The sequence below is a fragment of the Balaenoptera ricei genome, chromosome 3, assembly GCF_028023285.1.
Source record: "Balaenoptera ricei isolate mBalRic1 chromosome 3, mBalRic1.hap2, whole genome shotgun sequence".
Taxonomy (NCBI): Eukaryota; Metazoa; Chordata; class Mammalia; order Artiodactyla; family Balaenopteridae; genus Balaenoptera; species Balaenoptera ricei.
Window position 1 is genome coordinate 35802174 of NC_082641.1, and position 23870 is coordinate 35826043.

The following is a 23870-nucleotide window of genomic DNA, read 5'->3' on the forward strand; positions in this document are numbered from 1 at the left end:
AGGGAAGCTTCACAGAAGAAAGAAATGATTCAGCTGATAAAAGATAAACAGGCACTTTTCAGCAAAACAAAGGACTGAGGGGGAGGTGGCTGGAGAGGTATAGGTGAAGATACTGCATGACTTTAGAGAAGGCATGAGAAAATAAGGTGTGTTTGGGGAACAGCAAGTAGTTTGGTATGGTGGGAAAAAAGGAAAATGTAATAAAAGGATAATGAGAAGCCCATTCTAGAAACTTTGTTTAAGCTACTATTTCCACATTGGTCAGCCCCAGCTCCTACTCACCATTCTAGACCCAGTTGTGACACCTTCTCTGGTTCCTCCCAATCAAGTCTTGCCTCTTTCCCTCGGATTCCCATAATATTGCATCCTAACTTCTTCCATTTATCACTTTATAACTTGTGTGGCAGTATGGCAGAATAGATTTTTTTATAAGTAGATGTAATAAACTATTAGTAGGTGATAATCTCTTCCTCCATTTACTGCCCAAGTGACCATCAGCGGTCCCCTCCTTCTCCTAGATGGTGGCTTCCTCATTTATAGTGTGGTTGCACCTTGGGAACACAGGAGACTTCTGCAAACTGTAAAGTGCTAAATAAATGAAAACTAACATTTGTATGGTACTTGGTAGAGATTTATAACTTGAGGAAACACCTAACGTCCTGCAAGTTTTTGCTTGTTTGCTTAAGTATGTCCCTTACTGGAGTAAAATATAACTTGAGATCAGACAGTAACTGTATCTTGTGCATTTTTATATCATCAGCACATAAAGAGTATTCAGTATATGTTCATAAAATTAAATTGCCCCACTGAAGTTGACACAAGATCTGATCACACTAGCACTGATTATTTGTAATCTACACACTAAAAAATTATGGTTCAGCTCATATTGTTCCTAAAAAGTCACATTGGAATATTTAAGTGTTTTTGATATGCAAGATATCAAAAGAAATTCAGACAGTTTTACTTTTTATTGAGTGAGAAACAAATGGTGAACGAGGGTACTTCAAACCTGAAACTGGTACAAAGCTCGGAGGCATGCCATTACAGGATGCCTTATAAAGTGAAAATGAGGAAGTTGTTTAACCTTTACAATGATTGGTTATTAAAATGGGAGTTTTCAGACAGCAGGGGATTGATTAAAATTGATTATCTTATACCATTTTAGGAAGATGATTAAAGTTTCATTTATGATTATGAGAGGCATTTGCAAGAAATAACCTAAGTTTTGTTTACATTCATGGAGTAAACTAGATGAAGTTTTGCTTATGTGGCTTAACTAGTTTTGTTTGCTAGGGAGAGCTTCAAGCCTGGTTTCCATTTTATTTAACTTTAACAAAGGATATTAAAAATATTCAGGGTAACGCTAAATTATGTTGTCATTGATCAAAATGATTTTGAAACTTTTCTTTGGAGTTACTTTAAGGATGTGGCATCTTTTTACAAGACTATCCTTCATGTTGGAAAACATTCTTTGAGGATGAACGTATTTTTAGAAAACAACTAAAATTATTATAAGCCAACTATGATACTAATTTAGTTAAAAATGATACTTTAGAATGAAATAGTGAATATTATGTTATTTCTCGAGCTTACTTGAAAGGCAAGCAACCCATCCATATAATCCATCATGGCCTGCTCTGACTGGCACAGTTGACTGAGCTGGGCACCATCAACCATAGAAATTTTGGGAAGTAATCTAAAACCTACCATTATAGACCTTTCAGATAAGTTGGTATTAAGCAAATATTATTGGCCCTTGTTTCTAATAGTTATTATAATAGAGTTTACTGAGGTAAATTGATGCACCTCTATGCTTGTTTCTCAAATCAAATACTCCTTCTCCTCCATCAGGATTCCTGTGGGCTCTAATAAAAATTTGATGGTTTTCACAGCTTAATTTCTATCTCTGTAACTAGAAATCTTGGACATATCTCTCTATACCTTCAGTTCTTCCAGATTTTTTCGTACCTGCCCTGTCCTGACTTCTCTTTAGAGCCATAGTATTCAATACAATAGTATAGTAGACAGAATAATGTTCCCCCCAAAGATGTCCAAGTCCTCATTCCCTGAATTGGTGACTACATTACCTAAGATACCAAAAGAGAACTTTGCAGATGTGGTTAAGGACCTTGAGATGGGGAGATTATCCTGGATTATCCAGGTGATCCCATTGTACTCATGAAGATCCTTATAAGAGAAAGAAGAAGGCAGGACACTTAGAGAAGGAAGTGTGACAATGGAAGCAGAGAATGGAGTGATGTGGCCATGAGCCAAGGAATGTGGGCAGCCTCCTGAAGCTGGGAAAGGAGAGGAATAGATTATCCCCTAGAGCAGGGGTCCCCAACCCCTGGTCCACAGACCGGTAGCGGTCGGTGGCCTGTTAGGAACTGGGCCACATAGCAGGAGGTGAGTGGCGGGCGAGCGAGCAAAGCTTCATCTGTATTTATAGCCGCTCCCCATTGCTTGCATTACCGCCTGACCTCCGCCTCCTGTCAGATCAGCGACTGCATTATATTCTCATAAGACTGCAAACCCTACTGTGAACTGCCCATGCGAGGGATCTAGGTTGTGCACTCCTTATGAGAATCTAATGCCTGATGACCTGAGGTGGAGTTGAGGCAGTGATGCTAGCTCTGGGAAGCGGATGCAAATACAGATTATCATTAGCAGAGAGGTTTGACTGCACAGAGACCATAATAAATCAATTGCTTGCAGACCCATATCAAAAGCCTATCAGTGAGTGGCAAGTGACAATTAAGCTGCATGTGGTGGCCGGCTTTATAGTGGCAAGTGAGTAGATGTACTTCAATTGTACACTGCATCTGGTGGCAGGCTTTTAGTCAGAAACCGACATTTATTTTAGTCCGCGTGTGGCGCGCCTGTAATTTTATTTACCGCTTCCATCCGCACCTCTTTCCTGCACCGCGCACTTGTCTTAGTCACGGTTTTGGTAAGCCATAAGCTAACCCTAGCCAAAATGAGTAAAAAAACAAACGTCGCTGGAGAACATCTTTGTAAAGGGAGAAAGACCCAATAATTAGACAGTAGAAGACCCTAAGACTGCCAACAAAAAGAAAGCTGCATTTAAAAGAAAATATCAAGAGTCCTTCTTAAATTATGGGTTCATTGCAACAGGTGATTGACATTCTCCAAGCCCATTTTGTATAATATGTGGCAACAAGCTATCCAACAAAGCCATGAAACCTTCAAACTGCTTCGCCACATGGAGACCAAGCACCCTGCATTAAAAGACAAGACTTTGGAGTTTTTCAAAAGAAAAAAAAATGTGGACAAGAAGAACAGAAGCAATTATTGAAGGCCACCACTTCATCAAAAGTGTCTGCACCAAGAGCAATATTCTTAGCGGCTAACCACATTGCTAAAGCTAAGAAGCCCTTTACTATTGGTGTAGAGTTTATCCTACCTGCTGCTAAGGACATTTGTCATGAACTTACAGGAGAGGCTGCAGTTCAAAAGGTGGCACGTATTCCTCTTTTGCCTGGCACCATAACTAGACAAATTGATGCAATAGCAGAGGATATTGAGGCACAATTTTTAGAGAGGATTATTGAGTCACCGTGGCACACAATCCAGGTTGACAAGTCTATCGATGTTGACAACAAGGCAATAATGCTTGTTTTTGTGTGATATATTTTTCAGGAGGATGTGCACGAGGATATGTTACGTGCACTTTTGTTGCCGACGAACACCACAGCTGCAGAACTATTCAAGTCTTTGAATGGTTACATATCAGGAAAACTGAATTGATCATTTTGTGTAGGTATGTGCACGGACGGAGCAGCTGCCATGACGGGACGGCCTTCTGGTTTCACTACTCAGGTCAAAGAGGCCGCTTCTGAATGTGAGTCTACGCACTGTGTCATCCACAGAGAAATGCTGGCTAGCTGAAAACTGTAACCTGAACTTAACAATGTTTTGCAGGATGCGATTAAAATTATCAGCCACATTAAAGTACATGCCCTTAACTCAGGTCTGTTCGTGCAGCTCTGTGAGGAGATGGACCCAGAGCACACACGTCTTCTCTTATACACAGAAGTGAGATGGCTTTCTAGAGGTAGATCACTGGCCAGAGTTTTTGAGTTATGAGAGCCGCTCCAGAGATTTCTTTTAGAAAAACAGTCACCCCTGGCAGCACATTTCAGTGACACAGAATGGGTCGCAAAACTTGCTTAGTTGTGTGACATATTCAACCTGCTCAATGAACTCAATCTGTCACTTCAGGGGAGAACCACAACTGTGTTCAAGTCGGCAGCTAAAGTGGCTGCATTCAAAGCCAAACTGGAATTATGGGGGCGATGAGTGAACATTGGGATTTTTGACATGTTTCAAACATTAGCAGAGATTTTGAAAGAGACTGAGCCAGGGCCTTCTTTCTCACAACTGGTGCATGATCACCTATCCCAGCTTTCAAAAGAGCTTGAGCATTACTTCCCAACCACAAAAGACCCCCGAACTGAAAAGGAATGGATCCCCGACCCATTTGTGAATAAGCCAGGTGAATCGACTTTGTCCGTGCTAGAAGAGGATCAACTGCTTGAGATCGCAAATGACGGTGGCCTTAAAAGTATGTTTGAGACAACTTCAAATCTCCATACGTTCTGGATTAAAGTCAAGGCGGAATATCGTGAGATTGCCGCAAAAGCACTGAAAAGCCTGCTTCCGTTTCCAACATCCTATCTTTGTGAAGCAGGGTTTTCTGCAGTGACAGCAACCAAAACGAGATTACAAAGTAGACTGGATATAAGGGACACACTTCGGGTGTCACTGTCTCCCATCACCCCCAGATGGGATCATCTAGTTGCAGGAAAACAAGCTCAGGGCTCCCACTGATTCTGCATTATGGTGAGTTGTATAATTATTTCATTATATATTACAATGTAATAATAATAGAAATAAAGTGCACAATAAATGTAATGTGCTTGAATCATCCCAAAACCGTCCCCTCCTCCCTGGTCCGTGGAAAAATTGTCTTCCACAAAACTGGTCCCTGGTGCCAAAAAGGTTGGGAACCACTGTTTTAAACCACTAAGTTTGTAGTAATTTGTTACAGCAACAATAGGAAATTAATTCAGGTAACCACTAGCCTCATGTGTTTATTTAAATTTAAGTGAATTAAATTTAAAAATTTTTTAATTTAATGTTTCATTCTAGCTATATTTCAAGTCCTTAATAGCAACCTGTGACAGTGGCTACCATATTGGACAGCACAGATTATAGATCATTGCTGAAACTTCCATCCAGCAGCATTGGATTGTGCTGTTACAGAGGTCTCTTTGCCTTACCCCAGATATCCTACCACCAGAGTAGATTTAGTAAAGCTAAAATAAACAAACTCCCTTTAATTCCAAACCTCCTTGTCAATGGCAGTGGCCCAGAAGACTATCCAAAGTAGTAGATGTGATCTTGGCTCAAAAATTTATGTGATACAATTCTTTCAGAATTGTATTTTCAGAATCACATGGCAGCCCACAGACAAGGGAAGGGAGGGACAGTCCCACTACAAGTCCTGCTCTTTAGTAGCATCCCCTGCATGGAAAGAATCATAGAGAATGTTCAAGTGGGGTGGAAGTTCACACATCCCATGAGGAACCTCTCTATCCTAACTCTAAGTTCAAAGTATTTATTTTGTTTTCTCCATGGCTTATAAGAGTTGGATTGTTTCTTTATTGTTAGGCTGATGATGTTTCTATACCAGAACAGTAGATTGGGTTCATTGGTGATGTCTTCCATTTCTTGATATCCTAAAACTGAAGAGAGATATGTTGGGCTTTTATCTAATTCTGTTCTGAGTGAAATAAAAACTGGAATAATACATTCTGGAATTGTTTTCCACTAACTCCTATAAAAGAGATTCCTCTTTTGTACTCTTCAATTTATTCACAGTTTAAAACGTAGGTGAGAAGCATTTCAGTAGATAGAAACTAGCTCTAATTCAGTATTTTTCAGCCACAGGAGGTGAACTTTCTCCACACAGTAAATATAAGCCAGGTGGATTCATTGTCTTAAGAGGAATCAGACATTCAGACTCATGTGCAAAGACTCAGTTCAACATGATGTGCTAAGCAAGGGGAAATATTTTTTTTAAGTCATGAAATATCTGAATAAGTAAGACAATTATATGAAAATGTGTGAAAATGCATATCATAAGCATTAATGTGCATTCATATGAATGTATGCCCAACATACATATGATTACCGAAGAAGACCATTACAGGCATACCTCGGAGATATTGCAGGTACAGTTCCGGACCCCTGCAATAAAGTTAATATTGCAATAAAGCAAGTCACATGAATTTTTTGGTTTTCCAGTGTATACAAATGTTTTAAGTGTGCAATAGCATCATGTCTTTAAAAACGTGTGTACTTTGATTTTAAAAATACCTAATGGCTAAAATATGCTAACCATCATCCGAGCCTTCAGTGAGTCGTAATCTTTTTGCTGGTGGAGGGTCTTGCCTGGGAGTTGATGGCTGCTAACTGGTCAGGGTGGTGATTGCTGAAGGTTGGAATGGCTGCGGCAATTTCTTAAAATAAGACGACAATGAGTTTGCTTCATCAATTTACTCTTCCTTTCACAAACAATTTCTCTATAGCCTGCAATGCTGTTTGATAATATTTTATCCACAACAGAACTTCTTTCAAACTTGGAGTCAATCCTCTCAAACCCTGCTTTACTTTATCAACCAAGTTCATGTAATATGCCAAATCCTTTACTGTCATTTCAACAATCTTTACAGCATCTTCACCAGGAGTAGATTCCATCTTAAAAAACCACTTTCTTGGCTCATCTGTAAGAAGCAACTTCTCATCTGTTAAAATTTTATCATGAAATTGCAGCAATTAAGTCACATCTTCAGATCCACTTCTAATTCTAGTTCTCTTGCTATTTCCACCACATCTGCAGTTACTTCCTCTACTGAAGTCTTGAACCCCTCAAAGTCAGCCATGAACATTGGAATCAGTATCTCCCAAACTTCTGTTAATGTTGATATTTTGACCTCTTCCCATGAACCACAAATATTTTAAAATGGCATCTAGAATGGTGAGTCCTTTCCAGAAGGCTTTCAATTTACTTTACCCACATCCATCAGAAGAATCACTATCTATGGCAGCTATAGGCTTACAAAATGTATTTCTTAAATAACAAGACTTGAAAGTCAGAATTACTCCTTGATCTATGGGCTGTAGAATGGATGTCATATTAGCAGGCAAGAAAACAACATTAATCTCATTGTACATCTCCATTAGAGCTCTTGGGTGACCAGGTGCATTGTCAGTGAGAAGTAAAATTTTGAAAGGAATCTTCTTTTTCTGAGCAGTAGGTCTCAAATGTGGGCTTAAAATATTGATAAACCATGTTGTAAACAAATGTGCTGTCACCAGGCTTTGTTGTTCCATTTACAGAGCACAGATGGAGTAGATGTAGCATAATTCTTAAGGGTCTTAGGACTTTCAGAATGGTAATTGAACATTGGCTTCAACTTAATGTCACCAACTGCATCAGCCCCTAACCCTGTCCTTTGAAGTTTGAACGAAGGCATTGACTTGTCCTCTCTAGCTGTGAAAGTCCTAGATGACACCTTCTTGCAATATAAGGCTGTTTCATCTACATTGACTATCTGTTGTTTCGTGTATCCACCTTCGTTCATTATTTTAGTTAGGTTTTCTGGATTACTTGCTGCAGCTTCTACATCAGCACTTGCTGCTTCACCATGCACTTTTATGTTATGGAGATGGCTTCTTTCCTTCAACCTCATGAACCAACCTCTGCTAGCTTCAGACTTTTCTTTTGCAACTTCCTCACCTCTCTCAGCCTACGTAGAATTGAAGAGAGTTAGGGCCTTGCTCTGGATTCAGCTTTGTCTTAAGGGATGTTATGGCTGGTTTAATCCTCTATCCAGACCACTAAAACTTTCTCCATATCAGCAGTAAGGCTGTTTTTCTTTCTTATCATTCTTGTGTGTGCTAAAGTAGCACTTTTAATTTTCTTCAAGAACTTTTCTTTTGTACTCATAATGTGACTATTTGTCACACGGGGCCTAGCTCTATTACTTATCTTGAATTTTGACATGCCTTCTTCACTAAGCTTAATCATTTCTAGCTTTTGATTTAAAGTGAGAAGCGTGATGAGACTCTTCCTCTCAATTGAACACTTAAAGGCCATTGTAGGGTTATTAACTGGCCTAATTTCAACATTGTTGTGTGTCAGGGGATAGGGAGGCGCCAGGAGAAGGAGAGAGATGGGGTACAGCCGGTAGGTAGAACAGTCAGAACACACTACATTAATCACTTAAAATGCCATCTTATATGGACGAGGTTCATGACACCCCAAAACAATTACAATAGTAACATCAAAGATCACTGATCACAGATCACCATAACAAATATAATAATAATGGAAAAATTTGAAGTATTGTGTGAATTACCAAAATGTGACAGACACCAAGTGAACAAATGCTGTTGGAAAAAATGGTGCTGATAGACTTGCTCGACGCAGGGTTCACAAACCTTCAATTTGTAAAAAACACAGTATCTGCAAAGTGCAATAAAGCAAAGCACAATAAAATGAGGTATGTCTGTGGTTTTGGAATCTGCTCCTGGTGTATCTATTTTCAGATAGGTATGTCGCTGTCTTTAAAATCACTGTCACCTTTAAAACTTTCCTTAGAAAGACTGTCATTTAAATAGTATTCTCAAATAGGATTTTCTGGACCATTATCACATATTTTTCCTACAATAAACTCATAGTTTGTCTTTTGATAACAGTATATGTCATTTGCATCTTATCTTCAAATCCATTCCCTGCACTCTCTTTGCTCCCATGGGGGCTAATACATTCTCTATTTCCAAAGTTCTCTTGCCTTCCAGTTAAGTTTGGCCAATCAGAAACTGTGGCGGATCAGAGGGTTGTAGGAGGGAAAATAACCACATTATTTCTCTTTTGCTCTATGCTTCACATGACATATCTAGCAGTGGCTGCATCTTTTCCATCTCCATTGATCCATTACCTTGTGTGTTCCATGAGATGCTCCTGAATCCTTGTGTGTTCCATGAGATGCTCCTGAATCAATAAGTTCCTTTTATGCTTAATGAGGTTTGAGTGTGTTTTTATTACCAGTTATCACAATGACCTTATCCTTAATTTTTCATCACTTAATCTTATTCCAATGTAGCCTCAGATACTCACCTTCTTCAGCAGGAAGGGATTTATCATTCTCCAGGTCTTATAGTAAATGGCAAGAGCAAAGGTTCACTCTTCTTAGCTATTTTCCTATAATAAGTTTCTTTCTAACTCTGAGCTAAGGAAACAAATTAGTTTAGTCTTTCAGGTATCTCCATCTCTCATAATTCTCAATTCACTCTTTATGAAACCATTGGAGAAAATAGAATCCATAATAAGGCTTAGAAATAAGAATTAAAAGTCACTAAATAACTTTAGTAGAAATATATATATATATATATATATACACACACACACTATTTGTACCTGGCAAACATCAAACATTAGTTAACTTCAATAATTTTTTTACTGTATTAGCCATAGGGCACTGTCAAATGCCTTCAGAATTATTACTGAGTTGTAGGGATAAATTTTCCAGGCCCAGGCAGGGGTGAGTCTCAGGAGTCAGTGTTATCTGAATTGAAATACGTAAGTGTACAATCCTAAATATTGTGAGGCAAAGTCAAAGTCAAAGGTGGTTCCTTAAAACTAGGTATGCATCTCCTGTGGGTATGATAAAACAATAACTGGGAAGGGGGAGGGAAGGAGAGGAAAGACTTATGCAGAGCTGAAGGGTACTAATTAAAAGGACAGGAAAACACCTTCCACTTTTGGCTATCAGTGGACTGTCTCATTTCATATCCCACTGAAAACAACTAGAAATCTCAAAAAACGTTTTCTGAAAATTTGTTTGAAGGCATTAAAGGGACATCAAAGCACCAAGGACTTGAAAGGTCCTGATTGCAGAAAGAAGTTCTGAAAAGTGAGTGCAACATCTAGTTATGCTTTTCTTTTCAAGGAACATCAGCATCTTTTCCATCTCCATGGATCAAGTTACCTTGTGTGTTCTGTGAGATACTCCAGAACCACTGAAATAAGTTCCCTTTTATGCTCTGACATGTGTTTGACAATTCATAACTAGAACTAAGAACCTGACAAGCTGGTCAGAGTTTTTGGCAGTCTCAAGGGATTTTTTAAAAAATGAAGATCAAGGTCTGCCAAGGAGGAGAAGCCCTGGAAAATACTTCATATTTTCAGTTGAAACTCCTGAGGAGCAAAACCTAAATAATAAAAGAAATTGACCAGCCTGCAGGAAGGCTGAAACCCAGCTCCTTGTTAGCTCAGTTTGAGAAGAGATGAAATAATCTGCCCTAATCTAACTTTCTTCAAGAAGCAAAAGTAAATTCTCTTTGGAAAAAGATAATGTTATCCAGAATCTCTAATTAGCTCTCAATTTTTCATACATGTTTAGCATTCTTTCAATTACCAGGCATACAACAAGACAAAAACAAATAATCTAAAACCAAGAGAAGAAAAACAGATAATGGAAAAACTACCATAGATGGATAATTTTATCAGAGAACTAGAATCTGTTAGAGAAAAAAAGACTTGAATTGAAATACTAGAAATGAAAAACACAAAAACTCAATAAATTGTTTTTAACAGAATATCAGACAAAGTTAGGAGAGCATTTTCTAACTGTTTTAGAACTGGGAAGAGAATATCCAGGCTAAAGTACAGAAAGAAAAATGATGAAAATATAGAAAATCATTTACGAGACAGATGGACACCAGTGAGAAGATCTAACATATGTAATTGGATTTCCAGAAAAAGAAGAGAGAGAGAATGGGTGGAAGCAATACTAGAAGAGATAATGACCAAGGATTCTCTAAAATTAGTGAAAGATGTCAAGCCACAGATCCAAGAAATGCTACAAACAGTAAATAAGAAAAATATAAATAAAATCCACCTAGGAACATCATAGTAAAATGACTACAAAGAAATATCATTGGGTCAATTGGATATTCAAACACCAAAAAAAAAGTTAATCTTATTGGATACAATGTATGGGAAAATATTTTCTCTCATAGTCTTTTAACTCTTATAATGACATCTGAGTAGAGTTCTTATTTTCAATGCAGTCTAATTTATAAATTGATTTTTAAATAGTATTTCTCATATTCTGTTTAAGAAAACTTTTGTTATTTTATGGTCATGAAGATATTTTCCTACATTATCTTAGAAGTTTTAAAGAACTAAGATTAAGTACAAATCAAAGAAATTCTCTTCATTAGCATACACTAGAAAGGGAGGGGGAAGACAAGCCACTGAGAAATTTTGATGAGGGCAATCTGCAGAACTGGCCTAAAGTGGGGCTGGTAATAGAAAGAAATGGCCAGATATACTACAGGACAGCTAAACTCTTAGAAATTTTTATAGAATTAAAAGATAATAAATTGTTTTGTTTTTGGTTTTTTTTGATAAACCTACCCAGCCTGCTCAAGGGCAAAGTGCCTAGACTGACTATTTTTCTAGTTTATCAGTTTACCCCTAAAAATGTAAAGGCAAAATTTACTCTTCCCTGAAATGTTGGCAATGACTCTGTTTGTCCTGAATTGCAGTTCCCTCTCTCCAAACCTGCTTTATTCCCCTTCCCTTCACAGACATTTGTGACCTAAATTCCATCTCAGTGTTTACTTCTGGAGAATCCACCCACCAACATCAATTGACTCCTCCTACACGAAAAACAGAGTAAAACAAAACTTACTGTTCTCAGACTGCTCAGACTGTCCACAGATTTCTCCTTTTCTCTCTTCTTATAAGTCTATTCTTTGCCTTTGTTTCTTAACAACAGTATAATGACAGCTCTCACTTGTATATGTGAGTAGAATATTTCTATGTCAATGGTGACCAAAAAAATCTAGAAGTTGTTCTTTGACACTACAGAATTGAAGAAAAATTAAACATAACATGTATATCAAGAACCCTAACAAATCTATAGAAGAAACATTTAATACAAAAGGAAACAGGCAAAATAGGCACATCACAAAATAGTATATCAAAAGGTCAGTAAATATAAAAAGGTACTCAAAATCGTTAGTCATCAATGTAAATTGAAGCTACAATGTAATACCACTAAACATCCAACAAAATGGCTAAGATGTAAAAGGTCAACAATAATTATGTTGGTGAGGATATGGAGCAACCAGAATTCTCATATGCTGCTGATGGGAGTGTAAATTGGTTCAAATATTTTAGAAAACCCTTTGGCAATATATGCTAAAACTGAACATACACGTATGGTAAGACCCAACTACTCCACTACTGGGAGAAATACCAAACAGAAGTGTGTGCATATATTTACTAAAGACATGCACAAGAATGTTCATAGTAACTTCATGTGTGATAACCCCAAACTGGAGTCAACTAAAAGGTCCATCAACAATAGAACGGCTAATATATTTTACCCATACAAAGGAATACTATAGCACTGAAAACAAATGGATGAAAGCTGCACAAAAGCAAAACGAATGACTATCTCAGGCATAATGTTAAGCAAAAACTTAGGCATAGAATTGTACATACTGAATATTATGGACTAACCTGCACACACACACACACACACCTAAAATTTCATATGTTGAAGCCCTAACTCCAAATGTGACTGTATGTGGAGATAGGGCCTTTAGGTAGATAATTAAAATTAAATGAGGTCATAAGGGTGGAGCCCTTATCTATTGGACTTATGTCTTTATAAGAGGAGGAAGAGACACCAGGAGTGTGTCCACACAGAGGAAAGGCCATGTGAGGACACAGTGAGAAGGTTGCCGTATACATGCCAGGAAGTGTTCTCACCAGAAACCAACCCTGACGACACCTTCATCTTGGACTTTCAGCCTCAGAAGTGTGAGAAAATAAATTTCTATTATTTAAGCCACCCCATCTGTGATACTCTGTTATGGCAGTTCAAGCAGACTAATATGATTCCATTTACAGATAAAGTATTAAGAAAGAAAAACCTAATCTATGAGATAGGAAGTAAAGTTTACTCCTGTCAAGGAATGAAGGTTGTAATGACTAGGAGAAGACATGAGAGGGACTTCTGGCGTACTGCTGGTGTCCTATTTCTTGACCTTAGTGGTGAATACATGAGTGTTACTGTTGTGAAAATTTATGGAATTTTAGACTTATGGTATGTGTGGTTCGTTAAGTACTATGCATCAATTTAAAGTTTATTAAAAAATAAACAGGAAACATCAGACTTATCAGGGAAGTCTGATGGATAACAGAAGTGTTCAGGGGGGTTGGATAAAATAAAGCCCTACAATCCCCACCTCATCATGGGAACTGATACAGAACAGGTTTTCTGCTTTCCTTTTCTCTTTTTATTTTTCTCTTGTTTCCCAGAGCATACATTCCTTTATGAGAGCCTAAGGAAGCAGCTGGTTCAATGGAGCTGGTTGTAAAAGGATGAGACAGGAAAAAGCAGTCAGCCGGCCAAAGGTTGCAAGTCAAATAGATGTTTTTTTGGAGTCTAATCATGTTTCCAATAACAATTTTCAAGACAGCAAGACTGAGCTTATATGGACACTGTCCAGCCAGTTTAAAGAACAGGGGCCTCTGAATGATTTCTCAATAAAAAATTATCTTTAGAAAGTAAGAATTTATCACCAGTTTAGATCCTGCATGCTATATATATAGTTTAGATAAAACTCTGGAGAATAAGAACTTCATCTTTTTTTTGCTGCTGTTCATGAATGAATTTCTGAAAGTTGTGGCAAGAATTTTCCAAGATCAGGCGAAATATGACATTTGATTTTGGAGTTGTGTAACCATAGATCCTGGCTTCAGGAGAGCATCGGCTCTTGCCCACACCTACCATTGAAGCTGGATTCAGCACTTCCCCACATTCATTCCTAAGAATTGCCTCCATTCAAAGGCAATATTAAGCAATATATAGTTTACTGAAGATTTGGGAAAATATTTGGGAAGTAGTTTTATGTTAAACACCATGGAGAAAGCATTCAACAAACATCCCAGTCAGTATATTTTTTCTGCACTCAGACCCCTTTTGGCTTCATGCCAATCTGAGGTGTTCTCATTCTGATCCTCTCCTTCATTTTCTTGGCTAAATCCTTTCTGCTCCACGGTCTTCTGGAAGTCCAATCCCAGACGGGCAACCATCCTGATGTAAGCACAGCCGACTGGGAAAGCTCATCCAGTCTTTGCCTTCCATTTCTTTCTTATCAGTCCTGTGGGCTTTACCAGTCTTCCATACCCCACTGGAACTTTGGGTGAAAAATTTTTGTCCAAAGCATTACACGTACAGGCAGAAAGGTGAGAAACATCCTTTGTGTTCTTGCTTTGATTAATAAAAACTTAGCTTAGAATCAGGACACCTCGAGCCCTTAACTGCTCAGTGCTACACATTCCTCATACATTTGAACATCTGTGGAACATTTGGGGACACTTAAAAATTGTGGTGGTATGAGAATACAAGGTGTTGTTATTCTTGCATCTTGCTCCCAAGAGTCTGACCTAAATGCAGAAAAGCAGTAAGGACACCAGCCTATGACAGTTGGCCATGGTAAACAGCGTGTGCATCCTGTACAGATAAAAGAATCTCCTTTTCATATAGCATGTATCCGAGAAATAACACCTTCACAATTTGTGTCATTTCTTTTTGATGACCCCCAAACAAAACAGTGACTGAGATAATAAATGCTTTTACTTTGGGTTGATCAAAATACCCTGTGGTGAAACTGCTCTAGTTTAATGCAGTGCCAAGTGAGCCACACACCGTGCGAAAACTGCCATCCTTGGAGGAGAAGTGTCAACACCTGGGTTTTTGTCACTTATCCTATCTTGAAGATTCGGGGTGGTTATGTTGCTTTCTTTGTTCCTATCTGTGCACTAATTCACACTTAAAAACTGATTGTTGACTAACTATTATTTGCAAAGCACCTTGAAATATAGGGGTTATAAAGATAAAATAAGGTAATTTCCCATCTTCCGTAAGTTTACATTTAATCAAGGAAGATATACACAGGAAACAAAACAAAGAACCATAAACATAGAAGAACATATACACAGAAAACAAAACAAAGAACCATAAACCATAGAAGTAGAAGAAGGAGAGATTATTTATTGCCTGAGGGAATTAAGGGAGCCAGAATGATCTTTTCAAAAAGCAAATCTGCTCATGTCTTTCCTTTTTTTTCTTTTTTTTGTTAACATCTTTATTGGAGTATAATTGCTTTACAATGGTGTGTTAGTTTCTGCTTTATAACAAAGTAAATCAGCTATACATATACATATATCCTCCCTCTTGCATCTCCCTCCCACCCTCCCTATCCCACCCCTCTAGGTGGTCACAAAGCACGGAGCTGATCTCCCTGTGCTATGCGGCTGCTTCCCACTGGCTAGCTATTTTACATTTGGTAGTGTATGTATGTCAGTGCTACTCTATCACTTCGTCCCAGCTTACCCTTCCCCCTCCCCGTGTCCTCAAGCCCATTCTCTACGTCTGTGTCTTTATTCCTGTCCTGACCCTAGGTTCTTCAGAACCATTTTTTTTTTTATAGATCCCATATATATATGTTAGCATACAGTATTTGTGTTTCCCTTTCTGACTTACTTCACTCTGTATGACAGACTCTAGGTCCATCCACCTCACTACAAATAACTCAATTTCGTTTCTTTTTATGGCTGAGTATTATTCCATTGTATATATGTGCCACATCTTCTTTATCCATTCATCTGTCGATGGACACTTAGGTTGCTTCCATGTCCTGGCTATTGTAAATAGAGCTGACATTGTGGTACATGACTCTTCTTGAATTATGGTTTTCTCAGGGTATATGCCCAGTAGTGGGGTTGCTGGGTCATATGGTAGTTCTATTTTTAGTTTTTTGAGGAACCTCCATACTGTTCTCCATAGTGGCTGTATCAATTTACATTCCCACCAGCAGTGCAAGAGGGTTCCCTTTTCTCCACACCCTCTCCAGCATTTATTATTTGTAGATTTTTTGATGATGGCCATTCTGACTGGTGTGAGATGATACCTCATTGTAGTTTTGATTTGCATTTCTCTAATGATTACTGATGTTGAGCATTCTTTCATGTGTATGTTGGCAATCTGTATATCTTCCTTGGAGAAAGGTCTATTTAGGTCTTCTTCCCATTTTTGGATTGGGTTGTTTGTTTTTTTGATATTGAGCTGCATGAGCTGCTTGTAAATTTTGGAGATGAATCCTTTGTCAGTTGCTTCATTTGCAAATATTTTCTCCCATTCTGAGGGTTGTCTTTTGGTCTTGTTTATGGTTTCCTTTGCTGTGCAAAAGCTTTTAAGTTTCATTAGGTCCCATTTGTTTATTTTTGTTTTTATTTCCATTACTCTAGGAGGTGGGTCAAAAAACATGTTGCTGTGGTTTATGTCAAAGAGTGTTTTTCCTATGTTTTCCTCTAAGAGTTTGATAGTGTCTGGCCTTACATTTATGTCTTTAATCCATTTTGAGTTTATTTTTGTGTATGGTGTTAGGGAGTGTTCTAATTTCATTCTTTTACACGTAGCTGTCCAGTTTTCCCAGCACCACTTATTGAAGAGGCTGTCTTTTCTCCATTGTATATTCTTGCCTCCTTTATCAAAGATAAGGTGACCATATGTGCATGGGTTTACCTCTGGGCTTCTATCCTGTTGCATTGATCTATATTTCTGTTTTTGTGCCAGTACCATACTCTCTTGATTACTGTAGCTTTGTAGTATAGTCTGAAGTCAGCAAGCCTGATTCCTCCAGCTCCTTTTTTCTTTCTCAAGATTGCTTTGGCTATTCAGGGTCTTTTGTGTTTCCATACAAATTGTGAAGCTTTTTATTCTAGTTCTGTGAAAAATGCCATTGGTAGTTTGATAGGGATTGCATGGAATCTGTAGGTTGCTTTGGGTGGTATAGTCATTTTCACAATGTTGATTCTTCCAATCCAAGAACATGGTATATCTCTCCATCTGTTTGTGTCATCTTTAATTTCTTTCATCAGTGTCTTATAGTTTTCTGCATACCGGTCTTTTGTCTCCTTAGGTAGGTTTATTCCTAGGTATTTTATTCCTTTTGTTGTAATGGTAATCATGTCTTTCCTTTACTTACACCCCTCCAATGGCTCCCCAGCACATTCAGAATAAAATTAATTAATTAAAATGTGAGCATTTCAAACCAATCTCCAGCTTTTTAGTCAGTCTCAAATCCTGCTATTCTCTCTCTTATTCACTGTTCTTCAGCCACACTGGTCTGAATATAGATTTTTTTTTAATTAAATTGCTAACTGGTTGCATTTCTTGTGTTTACTGTATCAAAGGGGCCCCTCTGGTAACATGGAAAAAACAATGGAGCCATCATGTAATACTTTCAGTAAAGAGTCAAAATTCCCAACAGTAGATGGTAGGGGAAAGAAGGAAGGATTTAGGCTACATCTTTGCATCACATCCATAGCACTGTGCTTGGGTTTTAAAGTGGTGTCCTTCCATAGTAGCCCCAGAATGCAAAATTAGGAAAGAACTGCTATGGAAAAGCCTTCTCCAACTATATGTCTTTTGCAAGTTTTATGATTTTATAAATGAAATAATACTTTTAATAATAATAATAGTGGCAACTAGTATTCATTGAGCACTGTGCTATGTACATATGCCAAGCAGCAGTGCTAATTACTTACACATATCTTTAGGTTAATTCCCCCCAAACCCTGAAGTACTACTATTACTATTATTATCTTCTAGATGAGAAAGTAAACTGAGTGAGTTCAATATCTTGCACAAGAAAATAACTTACTATCTAGAGTGGTATTTAAAATTACATTGTATATCACTTAATGTCAATATAATAAATTTTGTTAAACTGTAGCAAAGCTTTCTGGATTCTGGATTATTCCAAGCAGCGTTTCCACCTGTGATATATTTTTGAGACCTAGAAATGCATAGGTGCAATGCATACCTAGAATGATAGTTTGTATTTGTCCCTAGGCCTGGGCCTGGAGGCCTGGAGATGAGCACAGTAACAAGGGTGTGGGCAAATTGTTTTGATGAATAAAAACTATACCTTTGTTTTCTTAAACCAGTTTAATTAAATACAAGTATATATTTTGGCAATTTCTAGGAAGGCATCAGAAATAAATAGTCTTATTTTCAATAACTGAGACTATGATAAAAATTCAGTAGTCTCTAGTGCTATCAAATTTCAATGCTTCCTCAGAGTGATACATTCTACAGTAAGAAAGGACACTCACATCAGGTTTTAACTAAGGTCCACATCCTAGGGGTCATTTCTTTACCTTGTTTAAGGCTCTCCTGTGGAGCTTGAGAATCCGATTATTAAACACGACTTAAGTGAGACTCATGAGTTGGCATTTTAATCTTTTAACTGAGTGATCAGGGAGAACATGTTTTAACAAACTGTTCTAGGGCACACTCAAAGTTCTTCTTTGCTAAGGAAAAAAAGAACCCAGTAACGTCTTCTTATTTGATTAAGGGAACATAGAAACTGGGATAGAAAATCCTCCATCTCTGACAGAGTAGGGTTGCCAGATTTAGCAAATAAAAATATAGGACATCCAGTTAAATTCGAATTTCAGATAAATAATGGAAATTTTTTTACTAGAAGTATATCCCATGCAATATTTGGGTGACACTTATAGTAAAAAATTATTCATTGTTTAACTGAAATTCAAATTTAAATAGGTATGTGGTCTTTTTATCTGTCAAGTTTATTACAGAGAGGCCAATTAGATTTCAATTCAATGGGTTTTAAGATTGCACTGATGTTTGTCTAGGCCTGATTAAACCTTATAAAGGGGGAATGGTAGCACTTTTTTATTACAAAAGTTTTTAAAATTCAAAAACAGAAGGAAGAAACCCACAGAAAACAAGAAAAAATAATTCTGCACTATTCATAGCAGACATGTTGCTAGGTGCTCCCTTCCAGTGAGCGTAGTTCAATCTGACAAAGTGTATTGAGATAGAATCCACCAGCATGCTTCATGTTGCCTAGGGGATGATCTGTTTCCTGAGCCACTCTGGGCTGCCATTCTCATCACCATGAATATACCAAAATTAGCTCCCGAGGGGGTAGATCTGGATGCTTTTCAGCTGATAAATTTGAAAGGGATTTATTTTCTGATTAAAATAAAATCCCACTTATCGTGATATCAGACTTCCAGCTGATTCAGTTATTCATTAAACAGTCATAAATTCACAATTAAAGGGGGAAAACTCAGATGTAGAAAACAGCTGGCACTGGCACATGTTCTATACCTCTTGGCATGAGGTTGTGAGTTAGCTTACCCTTCTTGCCTTTAAAAGTGTAATTATAATTTGTTCTGGCCTGCGGGTTAGATAGAGCAGGGGTGATGTTGATTGACTATGAGAATTCAGTGCACTGGGAAACTGTGTTAGATGGAAAATTCTACAAACTAAAAACCATTCAGGGCTGGTTGGGCTGGGAGCATAATGCCCTCTGCCCTTTAATGGTCCTGGAGGACTCCACTCTCAGGAAGATGAACCTTCAGCAATGGGGAAATGGCTACCTGCACTTTGGGGCTTCCCAGAGGCTAGCTCGGGCCTCATCTTCTGATCTAACTTCCTGTTCCTCTCCTTGCCAAGCCTGAGCAGGGAGGGAAACAGAGGCATTGCCTGAGGACCCAGCCTGGGTCCCCTGACTTCTACCAGGCAGCAACTCCCTGCCTTCCTGGTCCCTCCCCAGCTACCACTGTTGAAGTAGTTCCTTCACACCCTAGTCTGTTTTATAGTCACCACTTGCTCTGTCTCATAGCATCTTTTTAAGCATATTGGTTTGCTAGCTGCCATAACAAACTACCACAAACTTAGTGGCGTAAACAATAGGAATTTATCATCTCATAATTCTGCAGGCTAGAAGTCTGATATTAAGGTGTCAACAGGGCCATGCTCTCTCTGACAGTGCGAAGGAGAATTTCCTCCATGCCTCTCTCCTAGCATCTGGTGATTTGCTGGCTATCTTTGGCGTTCCTTGATTTCTGCCTTCATGTTCACATGATGTTCTCCCTGTGTGTGCATCTGGGTCCAAATTTCCCCCTCTCATAATGATACCAGCCATATTGGAATAGGAGCTACTCCAGTATAACCTCATCAAAATCTAATTATATCTGCAATGACTTTTTCCAAATAAGATCACATTCCGAGGTACTGGGGTTTAGGACTTCAACACGAGAATTTGGGAGTGACACAATCTGATCCATAACAGTAGAGTTCAAGAGAAATGGCAAATATGAAAGCACCCTAAAAACTTAAACATAATATATGAATACTGCTGGTAGAAGGAGGGGAGAGACTTCTTTGATTTTTCTGACATTTGCACAAAGGCAGACATTTCCACCACTATCCCTACACAGTGAATTCTTGTTTTTCTCTCTCTACAGGGTCCTCTCCTCCAGGGTGGAAGATGAATCCTTCATAAAAGGCAATAAAAATTTTATATAAGAAAGTAAAAGAAAATTTGGAATACAAGATTAGATAAGAAAGTAAGTACTTGTATATAAGGTGCAAAAGAAAATTGAAGCTACACAATAAGTTCACCTCCTGAATGATAACTTTTATAGTCACTCTATTTGGGGACACGTACTTACTGTGTGCCATACACCATGCTACGCATTGTATGTTATTTTATCCTCATAACAACTGAATGAGCAAATATTATTATGCCCACTTTTAAAATAAAATGATGGCACTGAGGTTCAGACAATTTAACATCAGAAGTTGCGAGCTCAGAGGCATGGGGGCTGGGAGCAAAGTCTAGGTGCCCTAGCTTGAAACCCATGCTCTTAACCACTATGCCCTGAGGGGGGTTTAGAGTGGGTGGGTGGAAGTGGAAGTGGGGGAGAGAATGAGAGAGACAAGGGGACAAGGGGACAGGTGTGAAAAACATTATAAAAGAGGAATGGAGGGTGGAAGGGAGAGAGATGCAAGAGGGAAGAGATATGGGAACATATGTATATGTATAACTGATTCACTTTGTTATAAAGCAGAAACTAACACACCATTGTAAAGCAATTATACTCCAATAAAGATATTAAAAAAAAAAAAGAGGAATGGAGAAGACTGGGAACAGGCTAGATTTGAGAGGGAAGCAGGAGTCGGCAGGGTTCTCTCTGAGCTTCTGGGCTTGTGCAACTGGAGACAATGATAACTTTGACAGCAGGAAGTGCAGAGAGGGAGCATGCAAGGACTAGAGGAAAGGGCAGGGGGAGCTCAGGCATGCCCAGCTTGGGCCTCTTCTTCTCAGGAGCAATAGCCAGAGACACCACGGTGCCAGCAATCCAGAAACCCACCGGCGCAGATGCAGAGGAAAAGTCAAGTGTTGCAACAGACGCAGGAGAAGTTGGAAGGAAGTGAGAAACATCAGGTTTAAATTTTCCCAGTTCTAACTTTTTAGAACTTTTTCTTATAGGAAGCCACTTCAATCGTGTTTACTGATGACTGTTGAGAGGGTAGGGTATGAATTATATTTGTTCACCACTGCCCAGTTCAAATTTAATCTTTTGAGATTAAATTTCTCCCTCTACTTTTTTTATCCGCAAGAAAAGGCAAAGCAACTTAAATTACAAAGTATCCAAGAAAAATAAACCTCTATTGCTTATTTATTTCCATTAATGTCTGCCTTATTCACCAAGAATCAAGGGGACTTAGCATTTTTCTTGGCTTATTAGTGGTTTGTTATATGATATTAGGTGCTAAATGTAATCTGTTTCTTGTTTTTCTAGTTGCAAAAGAAATCTTTGACCATAAGAGGATCTTGTGAATTTATGAATATGAGGCCAAGTGAGCAGTTTTAACATTAAAGTTTTATGGAATAAATATTTATGTAAATACACACACATACATCTTAAATTCGTATGTGGGGAAAAAGATAGTATTAGATGATCTCTCACAATGTAAATTCTATGATTCACTACCTAATGAATCATGTACTTAAAAATACTGAGAACATTTTGACATCTTAACACCTTATAATGTCTCATCTCTTCTCTCCTATCCTCACAAACGCTCCTACCTTCTGCTGTCAATTGCTACACGCCCACAGAACAAAAACTTCCTACATTATCTGTCTTTTATATCTGTCTCTGCTCCCTTATAGTAGCTTGATAACTAAGACTGGTTAGTCTCACCTGTTCTTGTTCTTTGTTTTTGCTTTAATTGGTGTACTGCAGTAGTGTGTAATAGTCACCTTTAAGGAGATTGTTGCTTGTTCTTTGTTGATTACCATTCTCCGCTAAACCATGAGCGGGTAATGGTTGTTTCAGCTTTAAGGCAAAGTGCCTATACAGGAGAGGGACAGAAATTAATCAGCCTCAGTGTATTCCAGCAGTGGATCTTAAAGTGATCTCTAGACCAGCAGCATCAGCATCACTTGGGAAACTTTTTAGAAATGCAGGTTCTTAAGACCCACCCTAGATCCACCGCATCAGCAACTAGGAGGAAAGGAGGGATTAAGCCCAGCGATCTTCATTCTAAAAAGCTCTCTGGATAATTCTGATATACACTGGAGTTTGAGAACCAGTATATTAGAGAAACAATTTGCTCAACATAGAATGGAAGACTGTTCTTGACAGAACAAAGTTAATATTCCCTGACGTACATCAGAAGGGACTGGGATTCATCAGAAGACCTTTTGCTATTTGATTGTTTGTCTGTTTGTCTTAGGAGAAATAGTATCCTCCCTCTGTCATGAGCTGAGTAGAAAGAGGGCAAATTAGAGTCAGCATGATAAGGTAATATTAACATGTGCACATAGCAATGAAACCCACATCCTTGGTCTCTTTAGGTAGCAGTCTACAGGCATATGCTGTACAAAATAATTGTCACATCTCTGTAGCAGAGGTGAGTAAACTTCTTCTCAAATAGTAAGTATTTTAGGCTTTGGGGGTCATTGGTCTCTGTCACAACTGCTCAATTCTGTCACAGAATGCAACAACAGCCCTAAACAATATGTAAAGGAGCATGGCTAGAGTTTCAATAAAACTTTACTTAGAAAAACAGTGGTGGGTTGGATTTGGTCCATGGGCCACAGTTTGCCAACTTGTTTTATAATGCTTCCATTTTAAAAAATTAAAATAAAGGATGTAACCATTTCCCAGTTGATTGTTTAGTCATTAATCTGATATTTAATTGCCGGTCCACTAACAATCCATTAACTAATTGCAATCATTAAAAGCAACCCCCCAAAATCCAATGTCCCTATTCCGCTTTGCTGGTGGTTGATCTGTAAACAATCAACCAAAGCATAGTGTTGAGCAAACTCAACTTGATGCCTGATTTTCCACCTAATGCCCAATGGGAGCAAATGTTCTGCCTTCTTAGACATAATTTTAAATAGTTTGGGTTTACCATTTTTACTACATCATCACAGGGCATACCAAAATATAAATTAATTTACCTCTATAGCTGTGGATCCTACAACAATCATTTAGCTGCTGTCCTAATGTACAACTCTTATCCAAAGGCTGCCTCTGCAGAGTAGGTTATGGATACTCTGTCTCATCAAAATTATTGATAAGACTTCGTTAACAGGGTTTGTTTAAAACTTGGACTGAAAAAGATAAAGATAACATCGCATTGCTGTTAGAGCAAGTCATGACATGCATGTAAATTCAATATATGCTATCAGTGTCTTTCCTAAATAGCAGGTTAGTGAGCCTGTGTAGAGAAAGAGAAGGACCCAAGATGGTGCTTTAATTCTTAGTTGTGTGAATGCATCCCAGGAACACAAGTAATTGGGCTCATTTCATAAATTGAAAAAGAATAGAAAAACCCTAGACATCTTTCCAAGTA

At 38.2% G+C, this 23870-nt stretch overlaps 1 protein-coding gene across 2 annotated transcripts in view; it reads left to right on the plus strand.

Moving 5' to 3' along the window:
• FBXO4 (F-box protein 4) overlaps positions 1 to 21411 on the plus strand; it is a 344490-nt gene extending 323079 nt beyond the window's left edge. The window contains exons 9-10 of one of the 2 annotated variants that reach the window (XR_009502616.1): positions 20462 to 20563; positions 21325 to 21411. The gene's annotated coding sequence lies outside the window, so the exon portion shown is untranslated. Of the gene's footprint in view, positions 1 to 3660; positions 3799 to 20461; positions 20564 to 21324 lie in introns of those variants that run through there. The other variant, XR_009502613.1, reaches the window with a different exon arrangement.
• Positions 21412 to 23870: the final 2459 nt, after the last annotated feature.